This window comes from Vitis vinifera, chromosome 4 (genome assembly GCF_030704535.1).
Source record: "Vitis vinifera cultivar Pinot Noir 40024 chromosome 4, ASM3070453v1".
Taxonomy (NCBI): domain Eukaryota; kingdom Viridiplantae; phylum Streptophyta; class Magnoliopsida; order Vitales; family Vitaceae; genus Vitis; species Vitis vinifera.
In genome coordinates, this window is record NC_081808.1 from 7,834,854 (window position 1) to 7,851,259 (window position 16,406).

The 16,406-nt window shown below is 30.1% G+C and overlaps 1 long non-coding RNA gene across 2 annotated transcripts; it reads right to left on the bottom strand.

Moving 5' to 3' along the window:
- Window positions 1–12,704: 12,704 nt before the first annotated feature.
- On the bottom strand, window positions 12,705–13,802 carry LOC132253587 (uncharacterized). 2 transcript variants are annotated; one of them, XR_009465450.1, is made up of 4 exons: window positions 13,752–13,802; window positions 13,559–13,663; window positions 12,961–13,253; window positions 12,705–12,795 (listed from the first exon to the last, which is right to left on the bottom strand). It is a non-coding gene; the product is annotated as an uncharacterized LOC132253587 (long non-coding RNA). The 2 variants fall into 2 exon arrangements; XR_009465449.1 differs by lacking the exon at window positions 13,752–13,802 and having other exon boundaries at window positions 13,559–13,745.
- Between the last annotated feature and the right edge of the window lie 2,604 nt (window positions 13,803–16,406).

Consider the following 16,406-nt stretch of genomic DNA (forward strand, 5'->3'; position numbering starts at 1 on the left):
CACAAGTAGCCTCTAAAAGGTTGCATCACTGTATTGTGGCACCATCCCCGGCAACGGCGCCATTTTGATTCGCATGTAACTCCAAATGGGTCATTTAATCAAAAACATTTATAAAACCTATGACCTCATACTAATGTAGCAAAGCTACTATAGTATAGTGGCTCTAGGGTCGAACTCTGGGATGGGTTTTCATTCTACCAGTGATATACTCAAAATTAGAAATTGTATTTAATGATTTCCTTAATCAAAAACTTAAAGTTTAAAAGAAAATAAAATTTGTTTTGAAAGTGTTTGAAACTAAACTAACATAAACTAATTAAAAATGGAAGAAAGAAAGTCTCCCGGAGCTAAGGGTTGCTAGGATCAAGCTCAGAATAGAAAGTGGAAAATTCCGGATTTTTCTCCTCGCATTGGGGATTTAACCTATAGTTATTTCCCGAACCGGTATAGGTTTGACAATGAAGATTTAATCCATAAAAGATCAATAGAAATGGTAGTCAAGGTCCATTAATGGCTTAAGACACTATGGGTCTTCACCTTGAATCACTTTCCAATGACTCGTACATGATAACTAATGGACTAATATGAATCTAGCAATAAGCATCCATAAAGACCTGAAGCTTACCATGTATTGGTCATTCAAAGTGATTCTAAGGGGTTTAAAGCAAAACTTTGGATTTAGAAACCATTTATGAATTCCAACTACCTGAATTTAATGCATGGAAGCTTTCCACCTTTTCATCTAGACTTTTCACCTAGCTTCCTTTACTCCAAGAAACCGAAAGTTTAGCCTCTCATCCTCCGGGCAAACATCCTTAGAGGTTGTTTGGCTTCCAAGAAAAAGAAAATAATAAAGAGAAAAGAGAACGAGAGAGCTCTGTAAAATTCTAAGTGTAAAAACGTAATACGTATTCCATATATTCCAAGAGGTGATTTCCACCCCTTATAAAGTCTTTACAAAAGCTAAAGCTTATGATTGGTTAATTACAAGGATAATAAAGGAAATTACATCACAAAATACAAAGGAAAATATCTAAAGTGGAGTCGGCAAAGGGCAGAGCAAAATTCGCAACACGCATAGGTTATGCGAACCATATGCGAATGTTATGCGAATTTCGCATAACCTCTTGTGGAATGCGAAATTTTCGCATAACCTGGAGCAGTTGGCTTCCGAAGGCCATATCTTCCTCATTTCAACTCCAAATCGTGCACGATTTGAAGCGTTGGATTCTTGACTTCCAGAGCTTTGAAATGGTATATAGCATGTAAAAAATGGACTTCGGGAAGTGCTCCAAAAGTGTGAAAGAAGACTGCAGCTGCTACATCTTGATTTTTTTTCACTTTGCTTCTCTTTGCTTCTCTCCTTTGCTTGACTTGTCTTAATGATCCAAAAAGCTGTTAAAACATTAAAACTAGCCACAAATATGATTAGAAGACATTGCTAGGTCCTTAACATGCCAATTGGACTAAAGATGGAGAACTACTACACAAAAGTGCTTAAAACATAATGCATTAAAGGTGTAAAATAGCACTTTTTGGGTAGTAATCAATCACCCCTTTATAAGTTCAATGCCAGAAGTTGAATCATTTGACGTTATGGATGAATCAGATGCAATATACATGAGAGAAGACTGTGAGGGCATATGGATTGAAAATAATTAAATAATATATTGTACCCTTGACATGAGATATAATAAGGCATTTCACTTATTAGTTTTCATGAGTTGCACATTAGCTTAGCTTCTATATATTGCTCATAATATATATATATATATATATATTGATCATCCTAAATTTCTTTCATGCATCATAAACGTATGTTATTCAAAGGTACCACTTCAATCTTCATTTAACTATCTTTTTTGTTGTCCATGGAACTAGATTTATATTATTTTTTATTATCATGTTTTGATTTTATGCTCACATAACTTGAAACTCTCATTCCTAAATTTCTTTTTCATTAAAACTATAAATAATAATTGAAACTATATATGCACTAATTTATTTTATTATTATCCTCACAAATAAATTCTTCATTATTGATAAGAAATAAAAAAAAAAAGACAAACTTTGAAATAAAATTTCAAAAACTATATTTGTGAATGACCAATTTAATTATAGGAAATATATGCAAGGATATACTAATCTTGCTTTTGAGTCATTTTACAGGTTTGTTGGTGAAGTACTAGTTTGCACATTTACTTGATATCTTCCACACAAATATGGATCCAGAAGAAGAGGAAATGCCAAAAGTAAAGCATAGAGGTAGTACATTGAAACCAGAGATTGCAAAAAATCGAAGTAAAGGGATAAAGCTCAAGATTGAATACAATAGCCTTGGTAGTCACATTGGGGAAAATTCAGTTGAACTAAGTAGTTATCTTGGTACAATAACTAGAACCCATGTGCCAATAATTGTTGAGAGTTGGAGGAAAGGCCCTAAAGAGACTAAGGAGAAGTTATGGGATCTGATCACGGTAAGTCTATCTATAGCTTTCATATATAATTATTGTATACATTCATTAACATGAGCTAACATGGGTTGCTATTTTGTAGACAAGCTTTAATGTGAATCAAAATTCCAAGAGGAATTGTTTCCTACTAATGGGCATCAGGTTTCGAACCTTTAAGTACAAGTTGACAAAGAAATATATATTACCTTTCAAGAATGACCCAGAAAAGCTGAAAAAGCCACCTCCTATCTACCCATTCATACAAGAGGATCATTGGAGACAGTTTGTTAAAGATAGACTTTCTGAACACTTTAATGTTAAGCATTATTTTTAATACATCTTCAATTTTTACATTTACATAGTTTCACCATGTACTAATTTTGTGTCTATATTTTTTAGGAATATCGCAAGGTTCAGAAAGCGAGAAGAGATAAACACATTTACAATCATTATCTTGGAAGAAAAGGATATGCACGTTTTGAGCAAGATATAGTAAGTAAAAAATTTTGTAAAAAAATGGAGTATATATTTTGTTTATAGGAAAATTATTCCAATTTTTAAATGTCATTTATTAACTTGATCATATTGAACTAATGAGTTTTATTGTTAAAATTTTTATAGCTACAAGCAGAAGGGAGTATTGGTAGGGTTGATAGAAGTGTTTTATGGAAGAAAGCACGTGAGAAGAAAGGAAAGTTTAATAAGATTACAGAGCCAGTGATTAACATGATAGTAAGTTAGCATATTTATGCCTTTTAGAACAAAACATATTTATGTTATACACCAATTTGTCTATTATCCTTTGTATTAAAACAATTCATTTTCTAGCTACCTTGAATTGGTTGTCTTTGATTGATATGTAAATCATCTTCATCAAATTATTACTAATATATGTTTTGTTGTAGGATGAATTACTAGAAAATGCTAAGGAGACTGGACTACCTCCACCTGGTCCAAATGACATATTAGGTCAGGCATTGGGTAAGCCTGATCATCCAAGACGTGTGGTAGGTCAAGACCGTTTGGTTAGGCCTAGCTCATACTTTCATCAACCATCTGATGACATGAAAAAAATCAAAGAAGAAATATGGGAAATGGTACGAAAGGAGATGGAAGATGCTGCAACAAGACAAGTTATGTCTCCCCCCACACCCCATTCTGATATGGGTAGTAATAACATGAGACAACAACTTGTTTTACAACCAGTTGTAGCAGAAAAACCAATGTTTAAAATGATAGAAGAGCCCCAACCACCAGAACCACCACTGAAACACAAGGTATGCATTTACTTACTAATAATACAAGATTAATATAAGTGATATAAAGCCTATGTAAATGATATTATTTGTTGTATTGAAGGTAATTAAATGCAAATTAGCAGTGGAAAGAAAATGAAATGTTGTTGCAACTGGTACACTAATAGAAGAAAAAGGATCGAATAGGTTGGTTGTAATAAATGTTGCACACAAGCCAAATGCTAGACTCCCATTTCCAAATCCATATGAGATTATCAATGTTGGGGATGCTATTGGCTTTGAGCTTGACTGGCCAACAAGCCTTGTCATACTTGAAACTGAACATCCCCAGGTATGTCATTTTATGCCTATAGTAAATTTGATTGTAACTTGGTATTTTATTGTTTAAGAGTATATATATCTAACATTCCTTCCTTTTTCATAAGTGTTGGATAAAGGAAAGAAGAAGATAGTGAAGACACCAATTATTCGAAAATCTAAGCCTCAAAATCATTCGGTCATTAAAAATTTTCAGAAATTTGTGGATGGTTACCTTGGTAATGACAAGACATACCCAATACAGCTCCCCATTTCACTATTCGGTGTCGAATTTCAAACATATATATCTAGAGAGGATTGTGAATACATTATTTCATCTTTGGAGGTGTCATCAAACTGCATCTCCTTCTATTTATGGTGTGCACCTTTTATTTTCATTTGTTTTTATTTTTTTAATGAGTTGCCCATGTTGAACGAGATTGGATATGACTAATGATAATTTTCTTTTGGTGTTTTGATACAATAATAGGCACATGCATGATCAACTACATATTGCCAAAAAGGAATCACAATTTATATTTGTTAATCCTTTTACAATATCACGAGCAGGCCTTAGTACTCCTCAAACAGAGAAAAGAGCACAATTGTTGTCAAAACTCTTAATGGAGTGCCAAGATGCTAAATATGTTTTCATACCCTACAACCCCGAGTAAGTGACAAATATTATACTTTAATTTGAGGTTTTATGATTGATTTATATTTCTAATTATATGCTACTTTTGTTTTTAATGTTTTAGCTTTCATTGGGTCTTGGTAGTGATTGAGCCAAGGAAAATGATAGTCCACTATCTTGACCCTATGCATCACAAACCATGTGAGGACTTAAAGGATATCGTAAACATGTAAGTTCTTCCTATTATTTTTCATAGTATTATTATTATTTTTTTAAAATACATTCATCTCAAACACATTTTTTTTATTATCTATATATATGTTAAAACATATAACATTTACCTATTTTAAAAATGTACCCATTGAACTTATTTACATAGGGCTCTTCGAATATCTGCAAAGAAAACATCTAAGAGGGAGCCATCTTGGCAACTAGTGCAAGTGACATCCAAAAAATTTTCTTTACACATTAGCTTATGCATTTGCACCATTTATATATATGAGTACTAATATTATTTTATAATTGATCGATTAGTGTCCAAGGCAAGAAGGAGGGTTCGAATGTGGCTACTTTGTTATGAGATTCATAAAAGAGATAATTTTTGATCCTACAATTATTGCTTCAAAGGTATTACAAATTTAATGAATTGTACATAGTTTTAGGCTTCCAAATGTTATGCATTTTAATGTTATTTTCTTATTTGATTTCAGTTTGGTGGTAAAAAAACATATTCTCAAGTAGAGTTTGACGAAATTAGAGGAGAATGGGCTACTTTTGTGCTACAACTAATCATGAATCATGTTGATGCATCATGATCACCATGCATGGTGAGTCCTTTAGCTACTACATGAATTTTTCCATAGGTACTCTTTGAATAATGTTTCTATTTGAAAAAAAAAAAATAGTTCTTAGATTTGTTCATTTATGATAACATCGATCCATGTTTATTTTCTTCAATACAAATCTATAAAACTCATTAAACTATGTAATGCAGGTATACACTTTTGGGATGGTGGAATGGAGAATAAAAAGAAAGAAGAAGGCAACAAGATTTTGGGTTTTTAAATGCAACTCTTATGTCATACGTTGTAGGAAATAAATGTTACTTTAATTAGTACTGAGAAATTTAGATTTTATATGGGACTTTTATGTCATTTTATAGTTAGCCGGTTTTATGCTTATGAAATGGAGGTATACATGAATCTTGGGATCTTTAACATTTGTAAATCATGTTTTGGTATGTATTCACTCTTCTTTTTTTAGTTTTGATGGGTTTGATATGTTGGATGTACTATCTTTTTGTGATTATTTGATATACAAATATTATTAGATGATCAATGTATTATGAGTTATTCCAGAAACATTACAGAAAAATGAGTTAAATATAATATGATTGTTATATTTATGGACAAAATATAAACAGGTTAATCTTACTTATTAATTCATTAGCATTACAAAAATCTATAACTAAAAGCAATCATATCTTCCACAATAATTTACAATGATGTGACACCATTACTCAAAGGTGATGCATTTAATATGACATCATAACTCAAAGATGATGCATTTAATGCGACACCCTATCATCACTAGAAATATATGGTGTCACTTCCGAATGGGTCACCATTTATCTACTTTGGTGTCACTTCCAAATACGTCACCAATTGGTACCCTCTATGGTGTCAGTGGAGAAGGTGACGCTATGTTGTAATGACACCTTATGTTTATGGTGACTCGTTATAAATGACACCATATATCTTTTTTCTTGTAGTGTATGTTAGTGAGCTAGGGTAATTATTTTAGGTTGAAATTTTTGTTTCAGTGAGCTACATACTTTTCAAGATTTATATTGGTCCTTGAAGCCTCCAAATCATAATTAGTTTTGATTTAAGTTCATTCAAGTAACTATTATTAAATATGATTGGGTTAATAATTAATGACATTGAATATATATATATATATTTGTTTTTACAATGATATGTAAAATTTAGGGGTCAAAAAAGTAAAGTTTAATGAGTATAGCACTCAAGCATCCCTTGCAAGGACTCAAGGACTTAGAGCAATTTTCACATATTTTTGTTCCTCTTTTATTGGTGTTATTTGATTTAATTTGGTAGAGTTTCTCCGTATAAATGTCTTATTATGTTAAAACATGCCTATACACATATCTTAAATTATTGTTGTTACTATTCTTCTGCATTTCCCGACACATCTCAAGAGTTTAACTTTCATTTGAGGTTAGATCATAATGTTAACTTCATCCCTCACAATATTGAAGAGTTCACTAAGGAGAACGCCGTACGACACGACATCATAGATGTGAGGACAGGGTAAGTGTTGCCCAATATGAAGATAGTGTCCAATTTATGTACTTTTTCTATTAAAAGTAGTAGATTTGCTTTACGGTTTATTAGATGCATGATTTTTATATCTATAAAGTTTTTGGTAGATTATGTCTCTTTTATGAACATTGGATTTTATCATGATATTTGATTAGCACATATTAATTAAAAAAAATTTATAAATGAGAAAAAATCGAAATTATGGGTTTAAAACTTGGGAGTACTTATTTATCCCCTCTAAGTAGTTTCAAGAATCAAAATATATAAGACTTTTCAAATTACATTAATCAATTTACTAATCCTAATATGAGGAAGATAGTCAAGTATAAGAATTGACATTGTATGCTTTAATTGTTTGTGTTTTGCTGGCTTGATTGATGACGATATAGGGACTTATTTTTTTGTGTTTAATCAAGTTGTCTTTTTAAATTTGGTTTCATCTCTAGAACCATCTATTAATTAAACAAGACACAACTCTATGTTATAAAGTATAAAATATTTTTTAATATAGACTTTGCTTAGTCCATTGATTAGAAGTAAAGTTATGATAAATAATCAAATTAAGTACCGAAAGAATTGGTTAAAAAATGTTTAAAATTTTATTAAAAATTGTATAAAAAGCATTCAAAGAAATTCATCAAAAGAATTTTTTAAAAAAGCTAGAAAATGTTCAATAATCTTAGTAATTTTTTGACAAGAAATTCAAAGAATTCAATCATTTATATAATAAAATTTGGATTTATTTTTCAAATAACTAAATATAAATAAATTGAAAGTGATATTAAGTTTTTTTATTTAATGATCACTTATATAAGGCATTAAATACTAAAAGCCCAAAGTTTGCAGTTATTATTTATAATTCAAAGTATCTTATTAAATTATATTGTCTCTTATAATTAATATTAAAAATAAATTCTTTAATGTAAATAATTAAATAAGATTAAATTTTATTAAAAATCAAATAGCATAAAATCTAATCTAAAAATAAATATAATTTAAAATTTTTAAAATTGAAATAAAAAGAATCCATATTAATAAACTTGTTATTTAATAAAATATCAAATACAAAATCATAAAACATTCAATCGTATTTGAAAAATTCATAATTAAAAAAAGAAAAAAAGAAAACTTCAATGCATTAAGATAATAGAAAATATATTAGGATAAAAGTTGTGTGAAAAAATGAAGAGAAAATAAATAAGTCTAATATCAAGTAGAATTTATAAATTATTTTATTTGTTTTTTTTGTTTTTTGTAATTTTATTGAAATCTTAATATAGAAAGCAAGGTTGCTTTTGTGTTTTTGTTTTGAAATGAATTAAATAGACCTTATTTTAATACGAGTCTAAATAATACTTAAATCACTTTTAAAATTATTTGTTTAAAATTTTAATAATACTTAAGTTAAAAAAACATGCAATAACTTAAGTTAAAATTAAAACAAACAAATCCTAAAGGTTTTTTCTCCAATAATATTTAATTATAAATACTTTATAACATTCAAAAATTTAAATTTTTAGGAGGGTAAGATTTTCATTTTGCTTTTATTTATTTATTTATTAAAATTCTTAATATATACTATAAGCCGTATATATATATTGGAAATTGAGGGGGCACTTCAACACCCAAGAAACCCTAGTGTTTCAATACATAAATTAATTCCCTTTTCCCCCTCATTTTTCTTTAATTTTGCTATGCTTTTTAGTTGGAGTAGTTGCATGCATGGTTGACTTTTTCTCAGTGGAATAAACTGATAGATTCATCTCTTATTTCCTTCAATAAGAGACTCATTTTATAGATTTTGTCTTAAACCTATATTTCTACTTATCTATCTATATATATACACAGTACTCAAAATAGAAAATATGAGACTTTGAGAAAACAAACAAACTTCATCTTTGGAGTGGTTAACTGCTTCCTTGTTTTAGACACAGGTTCATCTGCATCTATGATAAAAAACTTCTGTTTCAAAGAAAAATCCTCTCTACTTGATTTGAAAGAAGGTAAACAAAAGAAGAATCCTCTCTACTTGGTTTGAAAGAAGATCAAAGGGAAAACAGTGATCTGTATTTTTATGATCAGTCCATGCTCTTACATCTTATGACATATGAGACCCTTTAGTCTCCAAGACCATGACATTAATTACTTCCATTTGTATTATTGTTATTTTTGCAGGAATTCAAATTCAACTCTCTCCTACCATGACTCTGCCCTAAATTATTCCAAGGTCATAGAAATCTTGGGAGACCATACATATGCCTCATGGCCTAGAATTTTTTTTCGATATTGTTGCTGTACCTAACACTAGAATTCAGAGAGAGTGTGAACTACTCTCATTCGGTGCTTTTTACTTAGGCCCACTGGAGTCGTAGCATGTGCGCGCAGGTAGAAAAAAAACGACAAGATTCCAAGCTGATGTCCTTTCACTTATCTCTTGAAGACAGCAAGTCGCAAGAAAAGATTTGCTTTCACACTTGGTGGAAATATAACCTAAACGCTTGCCAAGCACTACCATCAAAAGCTGGTAACCTTGAAATATCGAAGATGTAAACTTCTTTCATGTTCCATACTAGTGCCAACCAACACGATTTCATGTGGAAGCTGAGTATTGGGACTCCATATGGAATACAGGAAAAATGCCATTGGATTGTAAAATTTGAATCATTTTTATTGTGATTTGCAGAGGATGTCGAGGTTGAACTCCCCGCTGGACTTGCAATGATTGAGTCTGTAACTGTTGTTTTTAACCCTTCTATCATTCAGGTTTTGTTAACAGGTAAAAGAAGCCGTGCCACTGTAATTGAAAGGAGTAGAAGAGTTTTCACCTATGTAAAAGAAGCTGGTAACCTTTCTATCTATATTTGATTACTAAAACCTACGTACACTGGACGTAAAGACCGACTGAAGGTAGAGTCAACTTTGAACTTGAGGAAGAAGATATCATATATGTCGCCACGAAACTTCATATGAAGAAGTAACATCACATCTCAGCCTCTAGGACCCCCAACCAAAAAGATCAAAAAAAAATTCAAAGGCGGTGTTTCGTAAATATGCCTGGAGTTGGACTTTTGCGTATGCTGCCAAATTAACCTTCCCTGCAGCGATAAGACCCAACATTTATTTGCCTCTTTCGCAGAAAATTCTTTGTACAGGGAGCATATATATCTTTGATGTATCTTGTAGGATGTTGCAGATTTTACAAAGGAGACATTGATTTGGTAAAGGTTAACGAATTACATTAGAGAGATGTTATCTCTGATTGTGAATCTGTGATCCATACAGGTCCCGCTCCAACAACATGTGGAACAAATAGTTTTGAAACTTACATGGAAAATTGTAAGCTATACATGGAATAGATACCCATTGAAGATACAAATATACCATGAGATTTAAGTTATAGGATGGATATAAAAAGATATGAGATCCACATGCAAAAAATTAGATCCAATTATAAATAATAAGATCGGATTTGATGCAAAATAATAAGACCTAAAATATATATGTGATATGATATAATTATTAATTAATTAATTAATTTTACTTTTAAAAAAAATACCTATTTGATGTTATAGTGAGACTTTGGAGGGTGTTCGATAAAATTTAATACTTATTACTTAATGACTTAAATTGATTTTAAGTTAAATTATACTTAAATTATTAATTTAAAAATTAAATTTTAATTTTTACTTTAAGTATTAAGGTTGTTTGATAAAATTATTCTAAATCATTAAATTGATATATTTATCCTCATGGATCGTAACTAAGATAAAAAAGATCAAGTAATAATGAAAGTTATAAAGTAGTAAAAAAGATTATAAATGTAATTTTGACAAATGAGGATAAAAAAGTAAAATGAAGATGTATTGTTTTTATTTATTATTTAAAGTTGTTTTTTACTTTAAGTCGTGTTATTAAGTTATTTTACCAAACATATTTAATTTATTTAATAATTTAAATTAGGTTATTAAGTGACTTTAACTTATTAAGTTGGTTTACCAAACGCTCCACTAAACATGACTCAAAGCAAAAAATATATCATTAATTAGTAATTTAACAAACAACCTCAAACTCAAGTTTAAACATTAAGTTTAAACATTGATAGATAGTGTTGACCTGTTAGTTGAATATAGTTCAACAAATATGAAAAAGTTTATAATTGTTTCCTTATTTCTTTTATATTTTTCATATTTTAAATAAATAATGAATAATATAATTTAAAAATAGTAAATGAATAATAATGTATAGATTGAGGTTTATCTTTAATCACATCAATTCTAATTCTAATATTTGTAAATCAATATGTTTTTAACTTAAGTTCAATCCTAAATTTTTGTTAACTTGAAACTTAGGTTGGGTTCCCCAACCCAAGTTAGCAATCCAATTGGTAGTGGACTATTCAATTCAAAATTTTATTTTTGTTCATATAATCTGGACCCATTGCTTCAGAAGTGATCTAAATTACAAAACCAAACTCAAGTAACATGTTTATTAAATTATAAAAAATAAATAAATAATAATCATTCAAATAAATAATATGATGCTAAATTTTAAAAATAATGAAATTATGTATTTTTTGTTGGAAGATGATAATGTTTTAATAAAAATTATAAAAGAAAAATACTAATTTATTAACAATTAAATCTATAAAATATATATTTTTTGTTAAAAATAAATAGTAATGATGATAAATGTTAATAATATTTTATTTAAAATGAATTATAAAATAAATATAATTCTTTTCTTTTAAATTATGCAAATATATGTACGAACTTTGTTATATTTGACGCGACAGACAAGTTTCTTGCACCCGTGGGTAAAGACACAAGACTCCAGTTGGGTCTCCTTCTGAAGTTGACTGCGGAGGAGTCCTACTTCCAGCTGGCTTCTGGCTTCAAAATTCTAAGTCCTAAAAATAAAGAAATCTCCTTCTCTCCAATATTAGGAGTACCATAGCTTCCCACAAGTGCAAAGATGAGAAAGAACCTTACCCAACTCCTTATCTCTCTCTTTCCCACGATTTTCTTCATGGAAATGCACTACAAGAAAAAAGATATATGGTGTCATTTATAACGAGTCACCATAAACATAAGGTGTCATTACAACATAGCGTCACCTTCTCCACTGACACCATAGAGGGTACCAATTGGTGACGTATTTGGAAGTGACACCAAAGTAGATAAATGGTGACCCATTCGGAAGTGACACCATATATTTCTAGTGATGATAGGGTGTCGCATTAAATGCATCATCTTTGAGTTATGATGTCATATTAAATGCATCACCTTTGAGTAATGGTGTCACATCATTGTAAATTATTGTGGAAGATATGATTGCTTTTAGTTATAGATTTTTGTAATGCTAATGAATTAATAAGTAAGATTAACCTGTTTATATTTTGTCCATAAATATAACAATCATATTATATTTAACTCATTTTTCTGTAATGTTTCTGGAATAACTCATAATACATTGATCATCTAATAATATTTGTATATCAAATGTTCACAAAAAGATAGTACATCCAACATATCAAACCCATCAAAACTAAAAAAAGAAGAGTGAATACATACCAAAACATGATTTACAAATGTTAAAGATCCCAAGATTCATGTATACCTCCATTTCATAAGCATAAAACCGGCTAACTATAAAATGACATAAAAGTCCCATATAAAATCTAAATTTCTCAGTACTAATTAAAGTAACATTTATTTCCTACAACGTATGACATAAGAGTTGCATTTAAAAACCCAAAATCTTGTTGCCTTCTTCTTTCTTTTTATTCTCCATTCCACCATCCCAAAAGTGTATACCTGCATTACATAGTTTAATGAGTTTTATAGATTTGTATTGAAGAAAATAAACATGGATCGATGTTATCATAAATGAACAAATCTAAGAACTATTTTTTTTTTCAAATAGAAACATTATTCAAAGAGTACCTATGGAAAAATTCATGTAGTAGCTAAAGGACTCACCATGCATGGTGATCATGATGCATCAACATGATTCATGATTAGTTGTAGCACAAAAGTAGCCCATTCTCCTCTAATTTCGTCAAACTCTACTTGAGAATATGTTTTTTTACCACCAAACTGAAATCAAATAAGAAAATAACATTAAAATGCATAACATTTGGAAGCCTAAAACTATGTACAATTCATTAAATTTGTAATACCTTTGAAGCAATAATTGTAGGATAAAAAATTATCTCTTTTATGAATCTCATAACAAAGTAGCCACATTCGAACCCTCCTTCTTGCCTTGGACACTAATCGATCAATTATAAAATAATATTAGTACTCATATATATAAATGGTGCAAATGCATAAGCTAATGTGTAAAGAAAATTTTTTGGATGTCACCTGCACTAGTTGCCAAGATGGCTCCCTCTTAGATGTTTTCTTTGCAGATATTCGAAGAGCCCTATGTAAATAAGTTCAATGGGTACATTTTTAAAATAGGTAAATGTTATATGTTTTAACATATATATAGATAATAAAAAAAATGTGTTTGAGATGAATGTATTTTAAAAAAATAATAATAATACTATGAAAAATAATAGGAAGAACTTACATGTTTACGATATCCTTTAAGTCCTCACATGGTTTGTGATGCATAGGGTCAAGATAGTGGACTATCATTTTCCTTGGCTCAATCACTACCAAGACCCAATGAAAGCTAAAACATTAAAAACAAAAGTAGCATATAATTAGAAATATAAATCAATCATAAAACCTCAAATTAAAGTATAATATTTGTCACTTACTCGGGGTTGTAGGGTATGAAAACATATTTAGCATCTTGGCACTCCATTAAGAGTTTTGACAACAATTGTGCTCTTTTCTCTGTTTGAGGAGTACTAAGGCCTGCTCGTGATATTGTAAAAGGATTAACAAATATAAATTGTGATTCCTTTTTGGCAATATGTAGTTGATCATGCATGTGCCTATTATTGTATCAAAACACCAAAAGAAAATTATCATTAGTCATATCCAATCTCGTTCAACATGGGCAACTCATTAAAAAAATAAAAACAAATGAAAATAAAAGGTGCACACCATAAATAGAAGGAGATGCAGTTTGATGACACCTCCAAAGATGAAATAATGTATTCACAATCCTCTCTAGATATATATGTTTGAAATTCGACACCGAATAGTGAAATGGGGAGCTGTATTGGGTATGTCTTGTCATTACCAAGGTAACCATCCACAAATTTCTGAAAATTTTTAATGACCGAATGATTTTGAGGCTTAGATTTTCGAATAATTGGTGTCTTCACTATCTTCTTCTTTCCTTTATCCAACACTTATGAAAAAGGAAGGAATGTTAGATATATATACTCTTAAACAATAAAATACCAAGTTACAATCAAATTTACTATAGGCATAAAATGACATACCTGGGGATGTTCAGTTTCAAGTATGACAAGGCTTGTTGGCCAGTCAAGCTCAAAGCCAATAGCATCCCCAACATTGATAATCTCATATGGATTTGGAAATGGGAGTCTAGCATTTGGCTTGTGTGCAACATTTATTACAACCAACCTATTCGATCCTTTTTCTTCTATTAGTGTACCAGTTGCAACAACATTTCCTTTTCTTTCCACTGCTAATTTGCATTTAATTACCTTCAATACAACAAATAATATCATTTACATAGGCTTTATATCACTTATATTAATCTTGTATTATTAGTAAGTAAATGCATACCTTGTGTTTCAGTGGTGGTTCTGGTGGTTGGGGCTCTTCTATCATTTTAAACATTGGTTTTTCTGCTACAACTGGTTGTAAAACAAGTTGTTGTCTCATGTTATTACTACCCATATCAGAATGGGGTGTGGGGGGAGACATAACTTGTCTTGTTGCAGCATCTTCCATCTCCTTTCGTACCATTTCCCATATTTCTTCTTTGATTTTTTTCATGTCATCAGATGGTTGATGAAAGTATGAGCTAGGCCTAACCAAACGGTCTTGACCTACCACACGTCCTGGATGATCAGGCTTACCCAATGCCTGACCTAATATGTCATTTGGACCAGGTGGAGGTAGTCCAGTCTCCTTAGCATTTTCTAGTAATTCATCCTACAACAAAACATATATTAGTAATAATTTGATGAAGATGATTTACATATCAATCAAAGACAACCAATTCAAGGTAGCTAGAAAATGAATTGTTTTAATACAAAGGATAATAGACAAATTGGTGTATAACATAAATATGTTTTGTTCTAAAAGGCATAAATATGCTAACTTACTATCATGTTAATCACTGGCTCTGTAATCTTATTAAACTTTCCTTTCTTCTCACGTGCTTTCTTCCATAAAACACTTCTATCAACCCTACCAATACTCCCTTCTGCTTGTAGCTATAAAAATTTTAACAATAAAACTCATTAGTTCAATATGATCAAGTTAATAAATGACATTTAAAAATTGGAATAATTTTCCTATAAACAAAATATATACTCCATTTTTTTACAAAAATTTTTACTTACTATATCTTGCTCAAAACGTGCATATCCTTTTCTTCCAAGATAATGATTGTAAATGTGTTTATCTCTTCTCGCTTTCTGAACCTTGCGATATTCCTAAAAAATATAGACACAAAATTAGTACATGGTGAAACTATGTAAATGTAAAAATTGAAGATGTATTAAAAATAATGCTTAACATTAAAGTGTTCAGAAAGTCTATCTTTAACAAACTGTCTCCAATGATCCTCTTGTATGAATGGGTAGATAGGAGGTGGCTTTTTCAGCTTTTCTGGGTCATTCTTGAAAGGTAATATATATTTCTTTGTCAACTTGTACTTAAAGGTTCGAAACCTGATGCCCATTAGTAGGAAACAATTCCTCTTGGAATTTTGATTCACATTAAAGCTTGTCTACAAAATAGCAACCCATGTTAGCTCATGTTAATGAATGTATACAATAATTATATATGAAAGCTATAGATAGACTTACCGTGATCAGATCCCATAACTTCTCCTTAGTCTCTTTAGGGCCTTTCCTCCAACTCTCAACAATTATTGGCACATGGGTTCTAGTTATTGTACCAAGATAACTACTTAGTTCAACTGAATTTTCCCCAATGTGACTACCAAGGCTATTGTATTCAATCTTGAGCTTTATCCCTTTACTTCGATTTTTTGCAATCTCTGGTTTCAATGTACTACCTCTATGCTTTACTTTTGGCATTTCCTCTTCTTCTGGATCCATATTTGTGTGGAAGATATCAAGTAAATGTGCAAACTAGTACTTCACCAACAAACCTGTAAAATGACTCAAAAGCAAGATTAGTATATCCTTGCATATATTTCCTATAATTAAATTGGTCATTCACAAATATAGTTTTTGAAATTTTATTTCAAAGTTTGTCTTGTTTTTTGATTTCTTATCAATAATGAAGAATTTATTTGT